Source organism: Schistocerca nitens, chromosome 3, assembly GCF_023898315.1.
Source record: "Schistocerca nitens isolate TAMUIC-IGC-003100 chromosome 3, iqSchNite1.1, whole genome shotgun sequence".
Lineage (NCBI taxonomy): Eukaryota > Metazoa > Arthropoda > Insecta > Orthoptera > Acrididae > Schistocerca > Schistocerca nitens.
In genome coordinates this window covers 274,541,758-274,569,732 of record NC_064616.1, presented here as the reverse complement: position 1 = coordinate 274,569,732, position 27,975 = coordinate 274,541,758, and the positions used below count along the sequence as shown (strand labels likewise).

Genomic DNA, 27,975 nt, shown 5'->3' with positions numbered 1-27,975 from the left:
AACTTCGTAGCCTCGTACAAAGGTGGTGTCTGTATCACTGAAATCTTGTTTCCGTTACTTTGGTGCGCGTTGTGCAATAACGCTAGTCAAACATCAACTCGATCTACGGAATAGGTTTTTACACAGCTTTTTATAGCAGTCGTGTTTTTTGTGTTTCATCCAAATGGATGAACTTGAATATCGTGGCGTCGAAAAAAATCCCTGTTTTAGACGGCTTAATGCCCAGGAATCTGCTTCAATCTGAACAACTACGAAAGGAATGGCTGAATTCGAATGTGCCGTAACTCTGTTGAAAACAATCTACGTGAAGGACATCCCAAAACTATAACCACTTCGAGAAACTACGCAATATGTTATTGTACAATCGAAGGTGACTGAAATGGCATACGCCACATTTTACATGGGGAATTAACTGCAACAGATTTTTGTGCGAGACGTGTGCCACGTAAGTTAAGTATTCACCAACAGCAAATACCAAAACGAATGTATCTGCAATATTAGTGCCATTTAAAAAAATCCCCTTATTTAGGTTTGTCAATTTTTCCCTGGGGACTTGATATGATCCAGTAGTTTACACCACAGAAGCAGAAACGAAATTAGTGGATGTTGCACCAAAAAGACAAAGCCGATATCACCTGCCAGGAAAATTATGACCAACTTTTTTTTCAGATGTAAAAGGGGTTCATCTTATTGTTTACTTCGCAGAACGTAAAACAATAACTTCTGGTCCAGTTGCATAAACTATATGTGGGAAGACACCTCGATTGCAAAAGAAAGTTCTAATATTTCTTTAGGACTGTCAATGAAGTGCCTCCACAGAAGATAAACGTAGGGATTTGGAGAGCAGATTGCTAGAATACTTATCCTATTCATCAGATTTGGCTTGGAAAATCTACCACCTATTTTGATTCTAAAAAAATTGTGTCTAGAAAACAGTCTGACTACCAACCGTAAGTAGACCTCCCAGAATCGCCTTCAGAGCAAGGAATCTGCTCACCGAAAGAAATCAGAGTGTATTAAGTTAAAAACGGACTGTATAAAGAATTTTATATTTGATCTACAAATCATGTATTTTAACGCCAGGCCGAGGTATTCTCGCCTTGTTCTCGTATGAGACTGTTTAATAACTTACGGTGACGGTTTACTCTCTTACAGGTCTCCCAAGCGTATGTGAACCTTGTCTGCTGTTTTTATTAACACGTTTTATAATGTATTAATAAAATTATTTGTTTCGCACTCTATTGCACGGGTAGCCTTCATCACCACCACCCTTATGAAGTCTACCTGCAATAGTAGTAGATGACACCCGTAGAACAATTTCATTAAAATTGACTCCGGCCTTGAAAGCCTACGCTCATATATACGTATATTAAGACAAGTAACTTCCATTCAGCAAGTACGTTGGCGAGCACTGCCCATGAAGTAGAATTTCGGATGAACAGGAGAACATGACAGTACATTTCACTATTCTTTGATCTTTATTCTAGCAGTTTTAAATCAGAGTGTCCACTGATATCGGTACTGGACGACACACGAGTCCTCTCCCACACTTTTGCACTCTATCACACTGTTCTAACGTAAGTATTGTTCCGATAGCAGACCAGGTAATGTCCGAAGTCAGGTGTCAAGTCGACTCTCATTTCATAGGTGAAATAACTTGTTCCAAAAAAATTTTCAGACTATTCTAAACGAGCGTGTTCGTATCTTTATTTCTAACCCGGACACTCAATTAAGTTGCGTATGTGCCAATTCATGTCTGAAAATCATGGTATGTCAGCAAACACGTGCCGCAGTGTTGCGATTTCTTCTTTACATAGTCCACTGGCGGGTCACTGACGAGATGCGACTGTCCACGAAGTTAATACACTCCTGGAAATTGAAATAAGAACACCGTGAATTCATTGTCCCAGGAAGGAGAAACTTTATTGACACATTCCTGGGGTCAGATACATCACATGATCACACTGACAGAACCACAGGCACGTAGACACAGGCAACAGAGCATGCACAATGTCGGCACTAGTACAGTGTATATCCACCTTTCGCAGCAATGCAGGCTGCTATTCTCCCATGGAGACGATCGTAGAGATGCTGGATGTAGTCCTGTGGAACGGCTTGCCATGCCATTTCCACCTGGCGCCTCAGTTGGACCAGCGTTCGTGCTGGACGTGCAGGCCGCGTGAGACGACGCTTCATCCAGTCCCAAACATGCTCAATGGGGGACAGATCCGGAGATCTTGCTGGCCAGGGTAGTTGACTTACACCTTCTAGAGCACGTTGGGTGGCACGGGATACATGCGGACGTGCATTGTCCTGTTGGAACAGCAAGTTCCCTTGCCGGTCTAGGAATGGTAGAACGATGGGTTCGATGACGGTTTGGATGTACCGTGCACTATTCAGTGTCCCCTCGACGATCACCAGTGGTGTACGGCCAGTGTAGGAGATCGCTCCCCACACCATGATGCCGGGTGTTGGCCCTGTGTGCCTCGGTCGTATGCAGTCCTGATTGTGGCGCTCACCTGCACGGCGCCAAACACGCATACGACCATCATTGTCACCAAGGCTGAAGCGACTCTCATCGCTGAAGACGACACGTCTCCATTCGTCCCTCCATTCACGCCTGTCGCGACACCACTGGAGGCGGTCTGCACGATGTTGGGGCGTGAGCGGAAGACGGCCTAACGGTGTGCGGGACCGTAGCCCAGCTTCATGGAGACGGTTGCGAATGGTCCTCGCCGATACCCCAGGAGCAACAGTGTCCCTAATTTGCTGGGAAGTGGCGGTGCGGTCCCCTACGGCACTGCGTAGGATCCTACGGTCTTGGCGTGCATCCGTGCGTCGCTGCGGTCCGGTCCCAGGTCGACGGGCACGTGCACCTTCCGCCGACCACTGGCGACAACATCGATGTACTGTGGAGACCTCACGCCCCACGTGTTGAGCAATTCGGCGGTACGTCCACCCGGCCTCCCGCATGCCCACTATACGCCCTCGCTCAAAGTCCGTCAACTGCACATACGGTTCACGTCCACGCTGTCGCGGCATGCTACCAGTGTTAAAGACTGCGATGAAGCTCCGTATGCCACGGCAAACTGGCTGACACTGACGGCGGCGGTGCACAAATGCTGCGCAGCTAGCGCCATTCGACGGCCAACACCGCGGTTCCTGGTGTGTCCGCTGTGCCGTGCGTGTGATCATTGCTTGTACAGCCCTCTCGCAGTGTCCGGAGCAAGTATGGTGGGTCTGACACACCGGTGTCAATGTGTTCTTTTTTCCATTTCCAGGAGTGTATATTCCTGACCTCTTGCCTGCCATCACAGAGAAGCTCATGGCACGACGTTGTAACCGACACATAACTCATCTGCAGCGCTCGTAATGTTTCTGCCTTTATTGGCTTATCGATGAACCCATAATACTTACGTCACTTTGATGGTTTTTTAAATCACGGTTACCCTGGGTAAGCAGTATATTTGGGGACGATAGCTGTTGTGGAGTATTGTAGCAAGTCTTGTTCGGGTGGAGGTCGAACAGAGACTACAACACACTAATTATTAGTAATATGTTAAAACTTTAACATGGTGAATACTTAACTTTGGAAACAAGTAGTGTCCATACTGATGACACGAAACTGATGCTGTCTCTCACACTTATAAAATTCATCACTTCATTACAGAATAGTAGTTTCATATCAGAGCTAATAGTCTTTTACATGACACGATGCTCAGTATAGCTATTCTAGTCGCACGCAGACGGATCTGTACTATGACGACACCGTCGAAGTAAGCGATGATTACTATTGATCGCTGATTACATAGAGAGTACGCTGAGCGGCACTGCGCTCGGACGTAAATAAGTTCCCAGCTGCTGTGACGCAAGGAAACACTTGGGGGCGCGTCTGCACCGACTTCTCAGATTTGTCTCTGCGTCTTGCAGCGACTGTCTGTACTTGTGGTGCTGTCTTGAAGCACCAACTTTTGTGTGATACGCAGTCGCCATCGTCAATTGTCGACACGTCATTCAAGTAAAGACTAGTTAGTCCGAGGCGACGCACACCACGTGATTCCTGCATGTTTTTAGAAATGTGAAGCTACGTACAGGGTGATTTTTTCCACCTTGTACAAACCTCAGGGACTGATCGATGAGAGGGTACGGAACAAAAAAGTTCTATTGAATTTATACAAAGATATGCATAGTTTCCATGCTAGAAGCCATATTTTCAATCATACTTTGTTGCAGAGACTGCCACAGTAACAGTATGCATGGTTTTCTCCTAGAGGGTGGTACTGTTCCGCATACGTCTTGCCCTAGCGCCCTCTCCTGCCGTAGTAATTGGTAATGTTGTGTCCGGTTCACTCCCCTTGCTGACTCATCTTGTAGTGGATATGATTCAGCGTTGTACACAATGGTTCTGTATTAGAATAAAGAGCTTGCCGACATGGTGTTTATTCACGGGAAGGCAAATGGCAAAGGGCGGCGGACAGTAAGGTTGTATCAGGAGACCTATCCCCGCTGACAACAACCACATCATTCAAAGTTTACAACAGTGTTTCGCCGTTTTCTGAGACAGAGTCGTTTCAGGAAGCAAGAAATCATGGTTCAAAAATGGCTCTGAGCACTATGGGACTTAACTTCTCAGGTCATCAGTCCCCTAGAACTTAGAACTACTTAAACCTAACTAACCTACGGACATCACACACATCCATGCCCGAGGCAGGATTCGAACCTGCGACCGTCGCACGGTTCCAGACTGAAGCGCCTAGAACCGCTCGGCCATTCCAGCCGGCAAGAAATCATGAAGGACGTACCCAACATGTTCGGACACCAGACGTGGAGGAAAATGTGATTAACACTGTGGAAGGCGACAGCCGCGTCAGTACCAGGCAGTAGGCCCTCCAGTTCAGGGTAAGCCCTGTGTGGAAGTTTCTCCATGACAATAGTTACTACCCTTATCACTTACAGCGTGTGCAGGGCTTACTAACGACAGACTTTTCACACAAGGAGCAGTTTTTCACTGGTTTCTTCATCAAGCAACCACGATTCCGGGATTTGTGTCATCCATCATATTCACAGATGGGCGGAGTGATATGTCGAATTTTCATAACGGTCATCCTTGGAACCCCCTCGGTATTGTGACAGCGAATCATCGGAATCGATGCAGCCGGAATGTGAGGGCCGGGATAATTGGCGACCGTATTTTGGGGCCAGTTTTCTTTCCACGTCGCCTAACAGAGCGGAACTATCGCTGTTTCTTGCGGGTGACTTCTCCTCCCCTGCTAGGAAGAAGTGCCATTGACGAGTCGAAGGGTTATGTGGCTGCTACTTGATGGTGCCCCCCCATGAACCATGGACCTTGCCGTTGGTGGGGAGGCTTGCGTGCCTCAGCGATACAGATGGCCGTACCGTAGGTGCAACCACAACGGAGGGGTATCTGTTGAGAGGCCAGAAAAACATGTGGTTCCTGAAGAGGGGCAGCAGCCTTTTCAGTAGTTGCAGGGGCAACAGTCTGGATGATTGACTGATCTGGCCTTGTAACATTAACCAAAACGGCCTTGCTGTGCTGGTACTGCGAACGGCTGAAAGCAAGGGGAAACTACAGCCGTAAATTTTCCCGAGGACATGCAGCTTTACTGTATGATTAAATGATGATGGCGTCCTCTTGGGTAAAATATTCCAGAGGTAAAATAGTCCCCCATTCGGATCTCCGGGCGGGGACTACTCAAGAGGACGTCGTTATCAGGAGAAAGAAAACTGGCGTTCTACGGATCGGAGCGTGGAATGTCAGATCCCTTAATCGGGCAGGTAGGTTAGAAAATTTAAAAAGGGAAATGGATAGGTTAAAGTTAGATATAGTGGGAATTAGTGAAGTTCGGTGGCAGGAGGAACAAGACTTTTGGTCAGGTGATTACAGGGTTATAAATACAAAATCAAATAGGGGTAATGCAGGAGTAGGTTTAATAATGAATAAAAAAATAGGAGTGCGGGTTAGCTACTACAAACAGCATAGTGAACGCATTATTGTGGCCAAGATAGACACAAAGCCCATGCCTACTACAGTAGTACAAGTTTATATGCCAACTAGCTCTGCAGATGATGAAGAAATTGATGAAATGTATGATGAGATAAAAGAAATTATTCAGGTAGTGAAGGGAGACGAAAATTTAATAGTCATGGGTGACTGGAATTCGTCAGTAGGAAAAGGGAGAGAAGGAAACATAGTAGGTGAATATGGATTGGGGGGAAGAAATGAAAGAGGAAGCCACCTTGCAGAATTTTGTACAGAGCATGACTTAATCATAGCTAACACTTGGTTCAAGAATCATAAAAGAAGGTTGTATACCTGGAAGAATCCTGGAGATACTAAAAGGTATCAGATAGATTATATAATGGTAAGACAGAGATTTAGGAACCAGGTTTTAAATTGTAAGACATTTCCAGGGGCAGATGTGGATTCTGACCACAATCTATTGGTTATGAACTGCAGATTGAAACTGAAGAAACTGCAAAAAGATGGGAATTTAAGGAGATGGGACCTGGATAAACTGAAAAAACCAGAGGTTGTAGAGAGTTTCAGGGAGAGCATAAGGGAACAATTGACAGGAATGGGGGAAAGAAATACAGTAGAAGAAGAATGGGAAGCTCTGAGGGATGAAGTAGTGAAGGCAGCAGAGGATCAAGTAGGTAAAAAGACGAGGGCTAATAGAAATCCTTGGGTAACAGAAGAAATATTGAATTTAATTGATGAAAGGAGAAAATATAAAAATGCAGTAAATGAAGCAGGCAAAAAGGAATACAAACGTCTCAAAAATGAGATCGACAGGAAGTGCAAAATGGCTAAGCAGGGATGGCTAGAGGACAAATGTAAGGATGTAGAGGCTTGTCTCACTAGGGGTAAGATAGATACTGCCTACAGGAAAATTAAAGAGACCTTTGGAGAAAGGAGAACCACTTGTATGAATATCAAGAGCTCAGATGGCAACCCAGTTCTAAGCAAAGAAGGGAAGGCAGAAAGGTGGAAGGAGTATATAGAGGGTTTATACAAGGGCGATGTACTTGAGGACAATATTATGGAAATGGAAGAGGATGTAGATGAAGATGAAATGGGAGATAAGATACTGCGTGAAGAGTTTGACAGAGCACTGAAAGATCTGAGTCGAAACAAGGCCCCGGGAGTAGACAACATTCCATTAGAACTACTGATGGCCTTGGGAGAGCCAGTCATGACAAAACTCTACCATCTGGTGAGCAAGATATATGAGACAGGCGAAATACCCACAGACTTCAAGAAGAATATAATAATTCCAAGCCCAAAGAAAGCAGGTGTTGACAGATGTGAAAATTACCGAACTATCAGTTTAATAAGTCACAGCTGCAAAATACTAACGCGAATTCTTTACAGACGAATGGAAAAACTGGTAGAAGCCGACCTCGGGGAAGATCGGTTTGGATTCCGTAGAAATGTTGGAACACGTGAGGCAATACTGACCTTACGACTTATCTTAGAAGAAAGATTAAGAAAAGGCAAACCTACGTTTCTAGCATTTGTAGACTTAGAGAAAGCTTTTGACAACGTTAACTGGAATACTGTCTTTCAAATTCTGAAGGTGGCAGGGGTAAAATACAGGGAGCGAAAGCCTATTTACAATTTGTACAGAAACCAGATGGCAGTTATAAGAGTCGAGGGGCATGAAAGGGAAGCAGTGGTTGGGAAAGGAGTGAGACAGGGTTGTAGCCTCTCCCCGATGTTATTCAATCTGTATATTGAGCAAGCAGTAAAGGAAACAAAAGAAAAATTCGGAGTAGGTATTAAAATTCATGGAGAAGAAGTAAAAACTTTGAGGTTCGCCGATGACATTGTAATTCTGTCAGAGACAGCAAAGAACTTGGAAGAGCAGTTGAACGGAATGGACAGTGTCTTGAAAGGAGGATATAAGATGAACATCAACAAAAGCAAAACGAGGATAATGGAATGTAGTCAAATTAAATCGGGTGATGCTGAGGGGATTAGATTAGGAAATGAGACACTTAAAGTAGTAAAGGAGTTTTGCTATTTAGGGACTAAAATAACTGATGATGGTCGAAGTAGAGAGGATATAAAATGTAGACTGGCAATGGAAAGGAAATCGTTTCTGAAGAAGAGAAATTTGTTAACATCGAGTATAGATTTAAGTGTCAGGAAGTCGTTTCTGAAAGTATTTGTATGGAGTGTAGCCATGTATGGAAGTGAAACATGGACGATAACCAGTTTGGACAAGAAGAGAATAGAAGCTTTCGAAATGTGGTGCTACAGAAGAATGCTGAAGATAAGGTGGGTAGATCACGTAACTAATGAGGAGGTATTGAATAGGATTGGGGAGAAGAGAAGTTTGTGGCACAACTTGACTAGAAGAAGGGATCGGTTGGTAGGACATGTTTTGAGGCATCAAGGGATCACAAATTTAGCATTGGAGGGCAGCGTGGAGGGTAAAAATCGTAGAGGGAGACCAAGAGATGAATACTCAAAGCAGATTGAGAAGGATGTAGGTTGCAGTAGGTACTGGGAGATGAAGAAGCTTGCACAGGATAGAGTAGCATGGAGAGCTGCATCAAACCAGTCTCACGACTGAAGACCACAACAACACCAACTTGATGGTGCTCCAGCCCACTTCGCCGTTAACGTCCGGACGCATCTCAGTCGTGTCATCCCTGGTAAATGGATCGGACGAGAGGATCCAGTTGCATGGCCTGCTCGTTCACCAGATCTCAGCCTTTGCGATTTCTGGTTATGGGGCCATCTCAAAAGTATCGTGTATGCAGAACCCATTCCAGATGTGGAGACACTGGAGCAGCGTATCCATGCTGCCTTTGACATTGTTCGGATGCATCCTGGCCGATGTGAGCGTGCGAGACAGTACATGCTACGGCACGAACACGCGTGCGTTGAGGCACATGGAAACCATTTTCAACACGTACTGTAACTGTGGTAGTGTCTGTAACAATGTATGATGGAATAAGTGGTCTGTAGCATGGAAGCTATGCATTTACAGGCATAAATTCATTAGATCTGTTTTGTCCGGTATCCTCTCATTGGTCAATCCCTGGAGTTTGTACTCGGTGGAAAAAATCACCCTGTATACATTATCGGAGGAAGAGTATCCGCACCCTCTCTAATGCGGAACTGACCGCTAATTGTCACAGGAGGTGTACCAGCCAGTACTGTGCCATCGGTAGAGAAAAAGTAACAGCAGATAGGGTCGGTTAGTGGAGAGTATGTCTTAAAACATGGACAAGTCAGTGGATGTCATCTGAGTAACAGATTCATCAGGGACATTTTAACCATTCTAAAGCTTCCAAATTCGACTCTTGGTGATGTTATTGTGAAATGGAAACGCGAAGTGTCTACCACAGTTAAACCAAGAAGGCGTACTGACAAACAGGGACCTTTCAGTACTGCGGAGGACGGTTATACAAAACTGCATCAAATCAGCGGAAATACTCACTCGTGATTTCCGAAATGCTACCAGAAGTCCAGCTAGCACAGTGATTGTGCTGGGAAGTTGGGGCACAATGGTCAAGCAGCTTCTCATAAGCCACATAATTCAATAGCCAATGCTAGGCGACGCTTGACGCCACTGGAAAGTGGATGACTGGAAATAAGTGATTTGGAATTATGAATCAATATAGTTCCTGTGGCAATCCGATAGCCCATGTTAAAAGCTAAAGCCCTCCAGAAGAACAGTATAGATCTTACGATAACACAAAAAGGGCTACCCCAACCGCAAGTTTTAGCGTGAGACTTTTTCGCGTCTCTGTTACGTCAGGACCACCCCCCAGCCCATTTTAAAAGATAGAGCCCTCCAGAAGAACAGTATAGATCTTACGATAACACTAAAATGACCACACCAGCTTCAAGTTTTAGCGCGAGACTTTTTCGCTTCTCTGTTACGTTGCAAACTTTAAAAACATTGCCCCACCACGAAAAGTATAACGTTTCTCATTGGATAGACAGAATTTTTGTAGGTGGAGCTTAAAGTTAACATTGAGACCCTGATTGGTCAGATGAAAACACAGCCAGATAGTTTTTTTAAACCAACTTCGGTAAATTGTAGTAAGGAGAAGTTAGGAGAGAGTTGCTTCCGAGACGGCGAGGTGAACGGAGCTGTGCTGCCCGCCGCCCCCTGACGAACACCGATAAGGTAATGAACGCACGCAGCTCGTGGTCGTGCGGTAGCGTTCTCGCTTCTCACGCCCGGGTTCCCGGGTTCGATTCCCGGTGGGGTCAGGGATTTTCTCTGCCTCGTGATGACTGGGTGTTGTGTGCTGTCCTTAGGTTAGTTAGGTTTAAGTAGTTATAAGTTCTAGGGGACTGATAACCATAGATGTTAAGTCCCATAGTGCTCAGAGCCATTTGAACCATTTGAATGAACGCACGCGAAGCCGCATAACAGCGCATAAAGCTTCACTCAGAACTGCAGAAGTCTCATCTGTTACACCCCCTTTTTGCGTAATACTAGTGTCAATCGTCAATTAAAGGTCATGGTGTTCACATTTGCCACTTGAAGTAAAAATCTGAAACGCGATGAGTTTTCTGTTATATAGTTATTGAGAAGCCACATCAGCCACTGTAATTTACGACAAGTTAGATAAGTAATTAAAGATAATTGAGGGTCACTGTAGACCATTTTGATAGTTTTCTCTTTTGTGAAACTTAATTTAAACCTAGATTATAGATGTGATATGGCATATTTCATCCTTCGATCCATTGTAGAACTTGGAAACCCATTCAGGGAATATTCGTTCACATTTTTGTTGAATGCAGTTGGTTTTTACCATCCTGTATTAAAACATTTCCTTTTATCAAAAGTGCAATTTATAAACAATGTATTGTGAGTAGAATAAAATTTCCAATGGTAAACTTAACTGCTTTTTCGACGTTATTTTACCAGCTAACTAAAAATAGGAAAGCCTAGAACCCCTTCCACTAAATTTAGTTAATATTAAGATTCTTTTACAGGGAGTGCAGTGGAGCTGACGCTGAAATCATTAAGTATTTGGTTATATCATCGCTAGTCTCACTGAACTCTTCTGAACTCTACATGTCATGTGTGGTCTGACGTCTCCTTACCAGCAACAGGTCCCAGGTTCAAACTAGTCAATTCCCTAAAAAACACGCTCAGAGCATCGATGCGCGAAAGTGGTAGGGAGACACGATATAGAACAAACAGACACTACGCAGAATGTTAGAAAATGGCGACCCTTCCAGGATATTTTTCTGTCCTAGTTAGGCATGTGGTCGACCTTCAATCATGGTATTTTACCATCCTGGCAGGGATATAACAGAAAAATCATCACGTTTCAGATTTTTCCTTTAAGTGGTAAATGTGAACACCATGAGCTTTAATTGACGATCGATACTAGTATTACGCAAAAAAGGGGTGTAACAGATGAGACTTCTGCAGTTCTAAGTGAAGCTTTTTTGCGCTGTTATGCGGCATCGCGTGCGTTCATTACCTTGTCGGTGTTCGTCAGGGGGCGGCGGGCAGCACAGCACCACTCACCTCGCCGTCTCAGAAGCAACTGTCTCCTAACTTCTCCTTACAACAATTTACCGAAGTTGGTTTAAAAAACTATCTGGCTGTGTTTTCATCTGACCAGTCAGATGATGTTAACCTTAAGCTCCACCTACAAAAATTCTGTCTATCCAATGAGAAACGTTATACTTTTCGAGGTGGGGCAATGTTTTTAAAGTTTGCAACGTAACAGAGACGCGAAAAATTCTCACGCTAAAACTTGCAGCTGGTGTGGTCCTTTTAGTGTTATCGTAAGATCTATACTGTTCTTCTGGAGGGCTCTATCTTTTAACATGGGCTGGGGGGTGGTCCTGACGTAACAGAGACGCGAAAAAGTCTCACGCTAAAACTTGCAGCTGATGTAGCCCTTTTTGTGTTATCGTACGATCTATACTGTTCTTCTGTAGGGCTCTAGCTTTAAACATGGGCTGGGGGGGGGTGGTCCTAGCGGTTAGCTGGCGAAATGGGTGTCCGTCCCTTATCGTAGGGCCTTCTAACTTAACACGGTTCTGCTCTCGGCTTCTGTTCTCGTTTCTCCCCTCGGAACTGCGTCTGTCTCACGGTGGGAAGGTATGACTTGCATTTAGGTGGTGGTGGTGGTGGTTAGTGTTTAACGTCCCGTCGACAACGAGGTTATTAGAGACGTAGCGCAAGCTCGTGTTAGGGAAGGATTGGGAAGGAAATCGGCCGTGCCCTTTCAAAGGAACCATCCCGGCATTTGCCTGAAACGATTTAGGGAAATCACGGAAAACCTAAATCAGGATGGCTGATGGCTGGAGACGGGATTGAACCGTCGTCCTCCCGAATGCGAGTCCAGTGTGCTAACCACCGCGCCACCTCGCTCGGTGACATGCATTTAGGCATTCTTGTGTTAGTCTGTGGTATTCCATTTGCTCGTATTACTTTGGTTAATTTAATGTCGCTATTTATTCGGAGCTATGTGACATACTACTGGATTTGCTTATCATGTCAGGGTTTTCATGGAAGGTGTTGGATTTGCCTGACACCTTACAGCGCTTAAGAAAACGCTAAATGTGAACGGATATGAACACATTTGACAGCATTACGTACTGCGTACAGTAGAGGAACGGTTCAGAGAAGATGATTGTTTGTACCAGCACGCTCCCTGTAATAAAGCGGAATCTACGAGGCAGCCGTTTGTGGACAGTAAGACAGTAAGATTTCTGAAATGGAACGCCTTTGGGATGAGTTGGAACGTCGATTTCACTCCAGACCAAATGGCTCTGAGCACTACGGGACTTAACTTCTGAGGTCATCAGTCCCGTAGAACTTAGAACTACTTAAACCTAACTAACCTAAGGACATCACACACATCCATGCCCGAGGTAGTATTCGAACCAGCGACCGTAGCGGTCACGCTGTTCCAGACTGAAGCGCCTAGAACCGGTCGGCCACACCGGCCGGCTCACTCCAGACCCCAGCGTCGGACATTACTCCTCTGGCTCTTTAGGAAGAATCCATAGACATTCAGACACCTCACTAAAAGTGTCCCAGCAGACCTGATCCCATCTTAAAGGCGAAGGTTGGACATGCACTATATCAGTATCCACTAGCAGCTGTCCGGATAATTTTGGCCGTACAGTGCACACTCCAGAAGCCACGTTACGGTGTGTGGTGTAGCGAATTTATCTTCAGACCCTTTTCCAGTTCAATACGAGAATGGTGCACAGGAAAAGCATCTGTCAGTGAGCTCAGTATGCGCTAGAAGTACTACGGGCTGTCCTGTAGGAAGTACCACTCGAAATATATTGATATATGTTGCACCAGCACGATGTGTTCACGGCTCACTACGCGCTTGTTGCTATGGAAGAGATCATCCAGCTCTTTCCTCGTCGCTTGGTAGAAGGTGAAGACTTTATGGGTTGACCTACACGTTCGCCTGGTTTGGTGCCATTGGACTTTTTTGTCTGGGGTAAACTCAGAGATGAAGTCAATGCGACGGCCCAAGAGGATTTAACACGTATGTCCAATGATAGCGGAGGAATCTGTTTATTCTGCCTAGAAGTCTTTGCACCAGCGATTGCAAATGTGTATTGCAGTAGAAGGTGGACATTTCAAAAACTTGACGACATAAATGGAGTTTCAAGGAGGCTTTTATTACCACATTCTTTTGTGATTTCGTTTTTGTTACTGTTGCTGATTTGACTTTGCAATAAGAGTGTACCTTGACAATAAAAATCATTCCCTGTTCTAAAAATCCATTCAATTTGTGATGTGCATATTTTTTAATGGCTCTGGCAGAAGCAGGAGCAGAACTGCACCGTAGTTAACTGGTGAATCAACCTAAGGTGCCATGTATTTAGCCTTCTGGTTGGTGTGTCGGTGCAACCATGTGCACCCATAAGTGATTAGTATCAGTTTTAAATTAATATTTTCTTCGCTATTTTGCGTTTCTATGTAGACCCTCTTAACTGTTCCAAGCTGGAGTGACCTGTCATCCTGATACTGATGCTACTTGCAGTGGGAGAACTCTATTTTGGTAGCAAACTACATTACATTCGCAGCTTTTTCCAGAGACTTAATAAACTATTTTCTGACTTACCTCTATTAAAATGCACTTTATTCTAACTATACCTTAACAAAGATTTCTTATCGGCATATGGTCAGCTCTTATCACTGTACAGGCTACATAATTATGGTAAAGCGTTTACTTCTGATCTCTGGCCCAACCGCAGTAATGACGTAGAATAAACCTTATGTGCAGAAATAAGGGACTTGGAATAATTGAACAGTTAATGTAACTCGCCCCGGTCTGGAATTGATAAATGGACAAATAATTTGACAACTGTGAGATCTTCTTTGCTCTGCTTGAAGCTGAAAAACCCATGTGGCACAAAAAGTCTGTTAAAGCATAGTTGCTGAAATATGGAACTCCACTGTCTCACCATTCATATTTACTTGACTAGCGAGTAAAGTCTACGTGGACTAATTTCATCTGGTGAACTGCTATAGAGAATATTATTAATACCGCAGCTACACTATTTTTCTCTCCTTGCATTCGTCTTTCGGCTGTCCTTTTATTACTTACGAACCGAAATAATTAGTAGTGTGGAATACTAAATGCTGGGAAACGATCAGAATGACGTGAAACTGCGATACATTCTAATTGCATCTCGCTGAACAGTATGCGTGGACTATAAACACCGGCATTGGCTGAAAGTAAAAGCTCCCGAACTGTAACTTGGGAAGGTACTTGTTGCGAAAGGCCACGGTAGGACAACACTGTGAAGTGTCTGCCAAGTGTCAACATGCAAAGAGGTCGTGCTTGTTTTCTTTCAGCGTGTTGACAACATGAGAGTACGTAGTGTTTCGCTATTTTTGTGGCAGCTTGTTTGGAAGCCTGTGAAGTCTTACGAACGAACTGCTTACAATGGCTGTTGAGCTGGGAATCAGTAAACAGTTTCGCACTGAGGTTTCTTTTGAGATGGCAGACGGACCAAAGGGTTGAAAAATCTGTGCCGGACTTTAGAAAACGCAGCTCGTTAAAACTGATGGTTGCACAGCCTCTTACCGTTCTGAATATTACTTTTCGTTTTCAATTTGTACCAACAAATTTGTGTTTATTTTATTTTTAATGCTTGCTAAAGAGCCTATGATCTATGCACAGCCTGACAAAAAAGTGAAGCACCGAGCCGTGGCTGTATTCAACGTAACTTCGTACGTACGCACCAACACACCATCGGCGGATATGTAAATTATTCTCTGTGACACGTAGAACTGCCAACAGAGTACGTAAGTATTGTTCGTGTTTAGTGATGTTAACAGGCCTGGCAGGGATTATAAGAGGCGTAAACAGGGTCATACCGGGTGATCAAAAAGTCAGTATAAATTTGAAAACTGAATAAATCACGGTATAATGTAGATAGAGAGGTAAAAACTGACACACTTGCTTGGAATGACATGGGGTTTTACTAGAACTAAAAAAATACAAAAGTTCAAAAATGTCCGACAGATGGCGCTTCATCTGATCAGAATAGCAATAATTAGCATAACAAAGTTAGACAAAGCAAAGATGATGTTCTTCACAAGAAATGCTCAATATTTCCACCATCATTCCTCAACAATAGCTGGAGTCGAGGAATAATGTTGTGGACAGGACTGTAAGGCACGTCCGGAGTTATGGTGAGGCACTGGCGTCGGATGTTGTCTTTCAGCATCCCTAGAGGTGTCGGTCGATCACGATACACTTGCGACTTCAGGTAACCCCAAAGCCAATAATCGCACGGACTGAGGTCTGGGGACCTGGGAGGCCAAGCATGACGAAAGTGGCTGCTGAGCATACATATGATCATCACCAAACGACGCGCGCAAGAGAACTTTCACGCGTCTATCAACATGGGGAGGAGCGCCATCCTGCATAAACATCGTACGTTCCAGCAGGTGTTTATCAGCCAGGCTGGGGATGATGCGATTCTGTAACATATCGGCGTACCCCTCACCCGTCACGGTAGCAGTTACTGACGTTTTGCTGTCCAGCGCCATCTGTCGGACATTTGGTGAACTTTTTTTGCTAATAAAACCCCATGTCATTCCAAGCATGTGTGTCAATTTTTACCTCTCTATCTACATTATTCCGTGGTTTATTAAGTTTTCAAATTTATACTGACTTTTTGACCACCCTGTATATTGAATTATGACTGTCAAGGACAAGGAGATGCCGCTTACTGGTGTGAGATAGTGTCAGCGTAACCTAACACAATTTGAAAGGTGCCTCATTGTTGGTCTCCATTTGGCCAGCCGGCCGATTCGGCAGTGTAGAGATTTGTGGGCTTTCGGATGTGACAGTGGCCCGACTGCATGGAAACGTGAGCAAAGGTATACTTTTCGTCTAGGTTCCAGTTGACTATGTGTGACACCACAAGGAAGAATCGCCGTATTGTACACCAAACACATCGTAACCTTCACATCTGCGCTTGCTATCCGAAAAGAAATAATAGACTCTCTGCAGTATTGGTCGTGGACTTGCAGCAGTTGGCTCAGGGATTTATCGTCCCATATGTAGGCTGCCGTAAACAGCACGGTACAAACGGCTGCGTTTCGAGTGGTACTGTAAGTGGGAAGCGTGACCTCTGATAAATGGCGTCGCATTGTGTCAACGATGAATTACGCTTCTGCACTAATCGGATGACCATCGCCTGCGACGATAGCGGCGACCTGGGGAGATGTCCCATTCTTCCAATGTTTCTGAGAGGCACAGCAGTGTTACTCCTACCGTCATGCTAAGAGGAGCCATCGGTTTTGACTTTTCGTCACGGCTGGTAGTGATTGAGGGAACTCTGGCGGCACATTGGTATGTCACGGACTTCCTGCAGCCTCATATGCTGCGTCTCATAATACAGTATCACGGCGCCGTTTTTCAACAGTCCACTGCTTGTCCACACATGGCACGTGTGTCTATGAGCTGAGCTGTCTACGTAATACTGAGGTACTCTCCTGACTAGCAAGATCCCCGATAAGCTCTCAATAGAACATGTGTGGGTGCTCTTCGGATGGCAACTCCATCGCCTGCGATAGTGTCGGAAGTTCCATGCAGCTTTTCGCGGATGATGCTGTAGTATACAGAGAAGTTGCAGCATTAGGAAATTGCAGCGAAATGTAGGAAGATCTGCAGCGGATAGGCACTTGGTGCAGGGAGTGGCAACTGACCCTTAACATAGACAAATGTAATGTATTGCGAATACACAGAAAGAAGGATCCTTTACTGTATGATTATATGATAGCGGAACAAACACCGGTAGCAGTTACTTCTGTAAAATATCTGGGAGTATGCGTACGGAACGATTTGAAGTAGAATGATCATATAAAATTATTGTTGATAATGCGGGTACCAGGTTGAGATTCATTGGGAGAGTCCTTAGAAAATGTAGTCCATCAACAAAGGAGGTGGCTTACAAAACACTCGTTCGACCTATACTTGAGTATTGCTCATCAGTGTGGGATCCGTACCAGGCCGGGTTGACAGAGGAGATAGAGAAGATCCAAAGCAGAGCAGCGCGTTTCGTCACAGGGTTATTTGGTAAACGTGATAGCGTTACGGAGATGTTTAGCAAACTCAAGTGGCAGACTCTGCAAGAGAGGCGCTCTGAATCGCGGTGTAGCTTGCTGTCCAGGTTTCGAGAGGGTGCGTTTCTGGATGAGGTATCGAATATATTGCTTCCCCCTACGTATACCTCCCGAGGAGATCACGAATGTAAAATTAGAGAGATTCGAGCGCGTACGGAGGCTTTCCGGCAGTCGTTCTTCCCGCGAACCATACGCGACTGGAACAGGAAAGGGAGGTAATGACAGTGGCACGTAAAGTACCCTCCGCCACACACCGTTGGGTGGCTTGCGGAGTATAAATGTAGTTGTAGATGTAGATCCCTGTTCCAGTATCCACTATACCAAGGACCACTTACAAAAGTTGGCCAGTTTGTCTCAGAAGAGGGTAGAAAGGCTTTATGACTCTCTTCCCAACCGAATCAGTGCATACCTCAATGCCAGTGGGGGTGCAAAGTGATACTGTTAATTGGGCTCATACTGTCGAGTTCTTTATAAATTTGACTTTATTTTGTAATAAGATACCCTCTGAAACCGCGAACTTTCATTTCGTTTAGTCCTTCTCTCCTGAGTTTTCTCCTTTTTTGACAGACAGTGTGTTTTGAAGTGCTGGCGCTGGTATCTGGAATTTCTCAGAACGTAATGTGGACTCATTGCGAGGAGCGTTTGTTATGAGTGACATCCAAATAAAGGAACCTTTCTCCCACTTCAAAATGGTTCAAATGGCTCTGAGCACTATGGGACTCAACTGCTGAGGTCATTAGTCCCCTAGAACTTAGAACTAGTTAAACCTAACTAACCTAAGGACATCACAAACATCCATGCCCGAGGCAGGATTCGAACCTGCGACCGTAGCGATCTTGCGGTTCCAGACTGCAGCGCCTTTAACCGCACGGCCACTTCGGCCGGCTGCCACTTCAAACTCAATATTTCTTCATCCTCGGTTTTCCCCTTTGTGTGGCTCACAAAGTTATCTAATACATGAATTTGCATGGTGTTGTTGTAGTACTCCGTAATCAGCATTTATTTTCCGTGCTGATCAGAATATGTCAGTCCACAAAGTCAGGTATGATTAATGTTTGGACAAAACTTAGGTTCTTATATGGACACCATTTGACGCCTTTCCTGAGGTGTTCCCTTGCTCAACCATCTGCGTGGACCATGATGCTGCGAGGTTTGCACTGCTGTGTGTGATGGACGTCTGAAGGCGAAGTTGATCCTGCGAAGATGATTGTATATGTGTGGGTCGACACACTCCATCCAGTAGCCTCCAGAAACAGAGCTCTGTAGCAGTGATCTCTGAGTACGTAAGTGACATAATTTATAAGCAGCGGTCATCAGCTGGTTATGTTGACCGTGACGATCATAACAAGGCACACTATCTGATCAAAATGATCTGGAAATCTCTATCTAATGCGGAACTAATCACTATAAATCACGAGAGACGGACCCGCAAGTATAATACGAAGTGAGGAGTATTGTGTTGTCAGTAGAGAAGCAGTAAAAGCAGAATGAGTCGGTCAGGAGAGCTTACTGACTTCGAAAGTAGGTTAGTTATTGGATGTCTCCAGAGTAACAAATCCATCAGGAACATTCGAGCTGCCCAAGTGGATTGTTGGGGATGTGACTGTCTAGTGGAAACTTGAAGGAACAACTACAGCTATACCAAGACCAGGTAGAGCTTATGTACTGACGGACAGGGACCGTCGAGTATTCCAGATGATAGATGAGCAGAATGCATGAAATCTTCGGAAGGAATCATTCGTGAGTTACATAGTGCTGCCAGCAGTCCCGTTAGCACAGTATGTAGGAAGTTAAAAGGAGGGAGTATAATGGTCGAGCAGCTCCTCATAAGCTACACATTACTGTAATTAATACTAAGTACTGTAATTAATACGAAGCGACGCTTGAGATGGTGTAAAGAGGGACACCACTGGACAGTGGAAGACTGGAAACGAGTGATATGAAGTGATGAATCACGCTGTAGCCTGTGACAATCCAATGAAAGGGTTTGGGTCTGTGGGATGGCTGGAGAACGTTACATGCCATCATGTTTAGTGCCAGCAGTGAAATATGGTGGAGGTGGTGTTAAGGTATGGAGTTGTTTTTTGTGGGGGGGGGGGGTAGGGTGTGGTCCTGTTATTGCACTTTAGAAACCGCTAAATGCCGAAGTATATGGATACATTTTACGACATTGTTGAAGAACAATTCGGGGACGATGATTTTATCAGCAGGACAATATACTGTCTCATAAAATAGCATGCGTGAAGCAGCGGTATGTGGATAATAAGGTTACTGAAATGGACTGGACTGCCCAGAGTCCCGACCTGAATCCTCGGCGGTGAGTGTTCATCGGAGGTGAGGGTATCATCTGGAGTGCCCCAGGGAAGTGTGGTAGGTCCGCTGTTGTTTTCTATCTACATAAATGATCTTTTGGATAGGTCGGATAACAATGTGAGGCTGTTTGCTGATGGTGTGGTGTACGGGAAGGTGTCGTCGTTGAGTGACTGTAGGAGGATACAAGATGACTTGGACAGGATTTGTGATTGGTATAAAGAATGGCAGTTAACTCTAAATATAGATAAATGTAAATTAATGCAGATGAATAGGAAAAAGAATTCCGTAATGTTTGAATACTCCATTAGTAGAGTAGCGCTTGACGCAGTCACGTCGATTAGATATTTGGGCGTAACATTGCAGAGCGATATGAAGTGGGACAAGCATGTAATGGCAGTTGTGGGGAAGGCGGATAGTCGTCTTCGGTTCATTGGTAGAATTTTGGGAAGATGTGGTTCATCTGTAAAGGAGACCGCTTATAAAACACTAATACGACCTATTCTTGAGTTCTGCTCGAGCGTTTGGGATCCCTATCAGGTCGGATTGAGGGAGGACATAGAAGCAATTAAGAGGCGGGTTGCTAGATTTGTTACTGGTAGGTTTGATCATCACGCGAGTGTTACGGAAATGCTTCGGGAACTCGGGTGGAAGTCTCTAGAGGAAAGGAGGCGTTCTTTTCGTGAATCGCTTCTGAGGAAATTTAGAGAACCAGCATTTGAGGCTGACTGCAGTACAATTTTACTGCCACCAACTTACGTTTCGCGGAAAGACCACAAAGATAAGATAAGAGAGATTAGGGCTCGTACAGAGGCATATAGGTAGTCATTTTTCCCTCGTTCTGTTTGGGAGTGGAACAGGGAGAGAAGATGCTAGTTGTGGTACGAGGTACCCTCCGCCACGCACTCTATGGTGGATTGCAGAGTATGTATGTAGATGTAGATGTAGATGAACACCTTAGGGATGCGTCTGAAAGTCGACTTCACTCCAGACCCCAGCGTCCAACGGATTTAAATTCTCTGGTTTCAGCTCCTGATGATGAATGTGCTGCCATTCTTTCACAGACATCCGGATATATCACTGAAAATGTCGCCAGCAGAGTCCGAGCCGTCATAAAGGCGAAGAGTGGACGCACCTCACATTAGTGTCCACTAATAAGTGATTGGATGCTTTTGATCAGGTAGTGTATTGCTTCAATAGTTCGTGTTTCACGACAGCGACTGAATATTCGAATCAAGTCGTTGTGATGTACAGTAATCCGTTGGGCAACTCGCTGTGATGACAACGCTTGCTGCTGTAAAGTGTTAATACTTACACTGTCTATGTCTGAAATGAAACTTCGACACTTTTTGACAAACTGAACTGTGCACACAAGCTGGTGACATTCATGATTGGAATCACAATGCGCCCTACTGAACCGTACTGAAAATGCAGGGCTATTTTACTTTCATTATGCAAGTAAAAAAGAAAAGAAATATAAATAATGCAAGTCTTTGGGGGAGGAGGATGGGGAGGATGTGCCAGAACTTGGGCAGTTAAGTAATAATTAAGCCAGACCTACAACTAAAGCATTCTACCTACATCAGACTCACGTACACCACTGTTGTAAGCGACAACAACAACAACAGCAACAACTTCTGATAGATGGCCACAGGACCCCAAAGGCACTGCGTGCAGGAGACACTGAAGTCGCTTTGGAAGCCGTCCACGCAGTGTTATTGGCGAAATGGGGAGCACTTCGTAAGTCACACTTCATACAAATAAATGCTAGGCGCTGGGTCGTGTCGCGTGTGGACCAACCAAAGTATACTTAGGAAATTTATTCGCAATTTCCGAACCTTTTTGACATTAGCTGCATTAGGTATGAAGATACCACCTCTTATTGCGAGCGGGAAATCCAGGTTCGAGTTCCGGTCAGGCAAAAATTTTCATGTGTCACCAGTTGGTAATAGCTTTATATCTAATGCAGCTAATGTCAACAGAATTCCGCAGTTGCGAAAAAATTTCATAAATTTAATGTAGCTGCAAGATCATCACCGTTGTATATTTCTCCAGACATTGTTAAAAATAATTATGTACACTTATTGCGTTGGTTAATTATGGTAGACCATGTGGTCCTGAGGAAACGTGTGACATTTCAGAATTACCGGTGACTGGGAATTAACTACGTTTAAGGGACGAATTTAATAACTGCACGAGTATACATTTCACTCACTCGTGGGCAGGCCTGCTGATTCTCGTTGCTCTAAGTGGAAATGGAACAGCAGTTTGAAGGAATTTGCTATACCCTTATTGTATGTCATTATTCAAAAACAGATATCAAATGAAACTTCCTGGCAGATTAAAACTGTGTGCCGGACCGAGACTCGAACTCGGGACCTTTGCCTTTCGTGGGCAAGTGCTCTACCACCTTTTTTTTTCTAATTTCGTTTTGTTCTATATTGTACGTTGCGTTTGGTCTGGGCGGATGTCACAAGACATCCGTTCAAGTTCATTGCTGGCTCTTTGACTCAGTTTTTTTATTACAGAGAGCACGCAGCCCTCTGACCGAACACGCTGAGCTACCGTGCCGGTGACTGAACTACCCAAGTATGACTCACGCTCCGTCCTCACAGCTTTACTTCTGCCAGTGAGGACGGGGCGTGAGTCGTGCTTGGGTAGCTCAGTTGGTAGAGCACTTGCCCGCGAAAGACAAAGGTCCCGAGTTCGAGTCTCGGTCCGGCACACAGTTTTAATCTGCCAGGAAGTTGCATATCAGCGAACACTCCGCTGCAGAGTGAAAATCTCATTCTGAAGATATCAAATGGTTTCCGAAATCTGTGTATAACAGTCACTCGCATTCCTCCTCCCCCCACCCTCCCCCATAGACACACACCTGCAGAAATATTTCATCAGAAATCGAGTCTTCACTTGTGAAAATAAGGAAAAGTAACATGTGTGAAGATAAGAATTGCAAGAAAGGTGTATAAGTACTTAGAAGCTTACTACAGGTAAATGAAGAGTACTTATTTTTGATCTATGTACTAAAGCGTTGCCGATATGGAAGAATCAGCTGTCGGGTGTCGGTCTAGACTAAAAGTCTGCATGTTTGATAAAGTTTTGTGCGAGAACTTCATAAGGTAAGATTCACGCGAAACGGATGGAGCCCGACGCGGCCAGGTGTACTAGCTCTACAACGGCAAAGATATATGTTCCAGACTCATATCTCATTCTGTCCAGGAGTGGACACTCGCTTCCACTGCATCTGGGTCTCTTTTGTAAAGAATCCAGATTGTTCAGCGAGGTAACAAGGCACTGAAACAGATCAGCGAGAGAATTATTTGGGAATCAAAACTAGGTCACACAATGCAAAACGAGCCAAGCTGTGATTAAGTGAAGCTTTACACGCAATGCACGTTACGAAAACCATCAGTGGTCTATCTGGGAACACAAAATACACAAATCTGAAGAAGCAGTGGGATCTGTTCAGCACCACGGCACACACTCTAACGAAAAAGTGCGTTCTGGTACAGAATACAAAATGTTCGCTGAGCGTAGGGTAGTAACACAGCATGCACAATGCAGAGTTATGCAAGAATAGTTGCGAAACGTAAAAAAAAAGGAAGTTAGTCAGGTATGGACCAAAAACTGTGTGGTGACTGTCACTCAGTGGACATTGAACATACCCTGAGATCACTCAAATTCCGACTTGCAGAACCCAAGACGACCCCTGAAAAGTGAAAGAACACACTTAAAGTATGCAACGCAATTTAAACCGTTTTAGCAACATGCAACGCAGACGTAGCAATATTTCTCGCAGTACCTCTCTAGACGTATTCGTGACTGTAGCTGACACATAAGCTGTCCTCTCTGTTATCAGAGATTGAAAGGCATAAAGAAGCCGAAGCATTTCAGTCACACCAAACAGAGCGAGGTGGCAAACTGCTTAGACGATGGACCCGCGCTCGGGAGATGTACGCTGTACTCAATTGGCGCCCATCTAAAGACCACAATAAGCTTACAATCATTAAGACAGTTGCTTTAGTTCATTGTAACGTTGCTTAAACCAGATGTTTTCATCCATTCACATTGTCTAGTGGAGCGTTCATCCGAACATTGTGCACCGGTTGTTCACTTCTCGTCTCGGTTGGCCGCATGTAACTATAGCTACTCTGTGGAAGTTTCGGTTTTGTGTATCTTCCGCTTGTATGCACATTTCCTCCAGATTTTTTTTTTTTTTTACTTTCATATACCAGGCTATTCTTGTTTTTATGTTCCAGTCACACATTTTTACGATACGTTTTGTCCATTCGGAGTCATTCATTCTTCGTACATAGTCATAAAACCGAATAATCTGTAAAATATTTCTCGCTTTTCGCTATAATTCCGCTAGTAAATATCTCTCAATGAGGATGACACACTCGAATACATACAGAGTCACTGGCTTCATGACAGAGTTATAATGATGAATTATGCTATTTATGGAAAAGAAACTTTTCCTTTGAAATGTTTCATGTGGATGGGAAAATTGTTTCTATTTTTCTGACTCTTGCTTTCAAGGCTTCTTTATATAGTTAACTGGCTTAAATTCATTCGCCCAAGTATTCGGAACTATTCACACGGTTTATTGTTTGGTACCTGTGTTACACTGGGATGTATTGTCGCTGTTATCTGACAATACTATCGTGTTTTCAAAATATATTTTCAAGCAAGTTTGTTCTGTTACTCCTTTCACACATTAATCTGTTCTGTCGGTGTTTGACAATCTTGAATTACTATGGCTTTATAATATGCAAATGCTAGACAGTCCCTTCCACTTCGCTTCCTCCTGCTGTAGATATAGTGAGAGAATCAGGAGATAAATCATAGCAGTTTCAGACTATTAATCATCTCTTGCTGTCCCGAAATAATTATATAACATTCGTTGATTCGCAATTAAAACTCGATAAGGCTTCACACCTTACATCCGCCGCAGGAGATAAAAATTTGTATTTGCGACCACAGCATTACACCTAAGCCCAACCAGCTGCACTGGAAAGAAATAGCGACAGAGAAAAACACTGTAGTGCTTCTGCATTTGTTGTTCTTAACTTTGAACCATATATCATTTGTTGATATATCATTTGTCCGTTTTCAAGAAGGGACGTCGAACAGATGTGCAGAACTATAGACCTATATCTCTAACGTCGATCAGTTGTAGATTTTTGGAACACGTATTATGTTCGAGTATAATGACTTTTCTGGAGACTAGAAATCTACTCTGTAGGAATCAGCATGGGTTTCGAAAAAGACGGTCGTGTGAAACCCAGCTCGCGCTATTCGTCCACGAGACTCAGAGGGCCATAGACACGGGTTCACAGGTAGATGCCGTGTTTCTTGACTTCCGCAAGGTGTTCTATACAGTTCCCAACAGTCGTTTAATGAACAAAGTAAGAGCATATGGACTATCAGACCAATTGTGTGATTGGATTGAAGAGTTCCTACATAACAGAACGCAGCATGTCATTCTCAATGGCGAGAAGTCTTCCGAAGTAAGAGTGATTTCAGGTGTGCCGCAGGGGAGTGTCATAGGACCGTTGCTATTCACAATATACATAAATGAACTTGTGGATAACATCGGAAGTTCAGTGAGGCATTTTGTGGATGAAGCTGTGGTATATCGAGAGGTTGTAACAATGGAAAATTGTACTGAAATGCAGGAGGATCTGCAACGAATTGACGCATGGTGCAGGGAATGGCAATTGAATCTCAATGTAGGCAAGTGTAATGAGCTGCGAATATATAGAAAGAAAGATCCTTTATCATTTAGCTACAATGTAGCAGGTCATCAACTGGAAGCAGTTAATTCTATAAAACATATGGGAGTAGGATTTAGGAGTGATTTAAAATGAAATGACCATATAAAATTAATCGTCGGTAAAGCAGATGCCAGAATGAGATTCATTACAAGAATCCTAAGGAAATGCAATCCGAAAACAAAGGAAGTAGGTTACAGCACACTTGTTCGCCCACTGTTTGAATATTGCTCACCAGTGTGGGATCCGTACCAGCTAGGGTTGATAGAAGAGGTAGAGAAGATCCAACGGAGAGCAGCGCGCTTCGTTACAGGATCATTTAATAATCGCGAAAGCGTTACGGAGATGATAGATAAACTCCAGTGGAAGACTCTGCAGGAGAGACGCTCAGTAGCTCGGTACGGGCTTTTTTTGAAGTTTCGAGAACATACATTCACCGAGGATTGAAGCAGTATATTGCTCCCTCCTACGTATATCTCGCGAAGAGACCATGAGGATAAAATCAGAGAGATTAGAGCCCACACAGAGGCATACCGACAATCTTTCTTTCCACGAACGATACGAGACTGGAATAGAAGGGAGAACCGATAGAGGTACTCTAGGTACCCTCTGCTACACACCGTCAGGTGGCTTGCGGCATATGAATGTAGATGTAGATGTAGAATAACAATACCACGATTCCGTTGTTGAAGGGGCCCACAGAGCTGGTCTGTCCGCGGACTGGCCCAGCCGTCTGACAGTACCGACCGAGGATTGACGAGAAATGAGTTCCGTAATAGCCTCACCGCACAAGTAGCAATAATGGCCGCTGCTCCATTTCGCGGTGGTGGACACGACGGGCCGGAGGTGACTGTCCGGATGAACGTCACCGTTGATGCGGCGGCGCTTCGCCTAATAAACGCGAGGCACTTAGGTGATTTCTAAGTATTGGTCAACAAGATAATGGCTGCAGGCGACGCCGGCCGCATACAAGTGGCGTGTAGGCGCGCCGTGGGACGTGCTCGCGAGCACGGCCGCTGCTCGCTGTTCGCTGCTCTCGCACCACCTATGCAGCCACCAGACGGTCGAGCGCGTCGACTAAGGCTTGGCGAACCGCTCTGCTGAATAATTCCTAGTCACCCTCTAAATGATCCTTGTTGACTTGCATAGTAGGAAGCTTCTACGTATATGAGTCACAGGCGACTGAAAGTAATGGTGTAATGTATCGTTTACGGGCCCGGAGGAATATCAATAAACTATCCGATCCGAAAAACAGTCGGCGTTGGGATGGAATTCTAGATATCAAAGCAGCGACGACAGTATCCGATTATGCCCGTCTGCTCGAGATGTTTCTGGAAGCCTCATTGACTGATGAGCATCTCCAATGTACAGATACGAACATTCGTGTTTAGATTTCGCAGTGCCGATCATGTTTGGATCTTGACAGAGTTCCTCGATGTTTCCTGATTACTTGCGTCCTAAATACATTATATTTTAGAAGTGACCACGATTTCCTGTCGGAAACTAACCATTCTGACTGGCAACATGCTTAACAACACAGGGTGAGTCAGCTGCTCTTTATCCAATCCGACATGACAAAATAGTGTTGTTGGCCATTTCGCTCTGGAGATGTGAAGCACATTGCCAAATGTGCCAGCATAACTGGTCAAGTATACGAAGATATGTTAAAAACAAATCTTGTTTATTTAACTACTTTAGCACATGAACGGAGCGAGTCATATTTTAATCTTTTCATTGTGTTATATACCGGAAATTTTTTACTTCCACACTTCCCATTTTGATATATCCTATTAATTCCGTTGTTTCTGGTGGAAAAACCACTTTATAGTGCAATATTACTATAAATGGAAAAACTTACAGGCACCCACAATCTGTATGACTACACTGCTAATTACACAAAGAAAGATTGGAGACACTTGGTAAGTATGGCAGAAGTAAGATATACCTTGGTCTAAAAATAACGTGTAACTCATGGCCAATCCTCACTTGTATTATCCTACTGTGTGATTCCGTTTGCTAACAGTCGCCCAAACCTCTGAGAACTTATATCGATTATGTGGCTGTCGTCTGTCTGAATAAAGTTTCTGAGTGAGATTTAGTGTGGGTTGCATAAAACGACGTCAGTAGGAGCAGCCGAATCAATTTCCCTGCAGATGCTTCCATGTTGTCTCAGAGAACTCTGAAAGCAGAGTTCACAAAATAAATGGTGGTATCCCACAAGAATCTATTTTGGCCCCACTCCTATTTCAAAAAATGGTTCAAAT

General features: G+C 44.3%; 1 protein-coding gene across 2 annotated transcripts in view; it reads right to left on the bottom strand.

The window, feature by feature from the left end:
- Positions 1 to 27,975, bottom strand: part of LOC126249573 (organic cation transporter protein) — a 704,235-nt gene that overhangs the window by 453,714 nt on the left and 222,546 nt on the right. The window contains exon 1 of one of the 2 annotated variants that reach the window (XM_049951238.1): positions 23,603 to 23,621. The exons of the other annotated variant lie outside the window; for it this stretch is intronic. The gene's annotated coding sequence lies outside the window, so the exon portion shown is untranslated. Of the gene's footprint in view, positions 1 to 23,602; positions 23,622 to 27,975 lie in introns of those variants that run through there. 2 annotated transcript variants of the gene reach the window in all.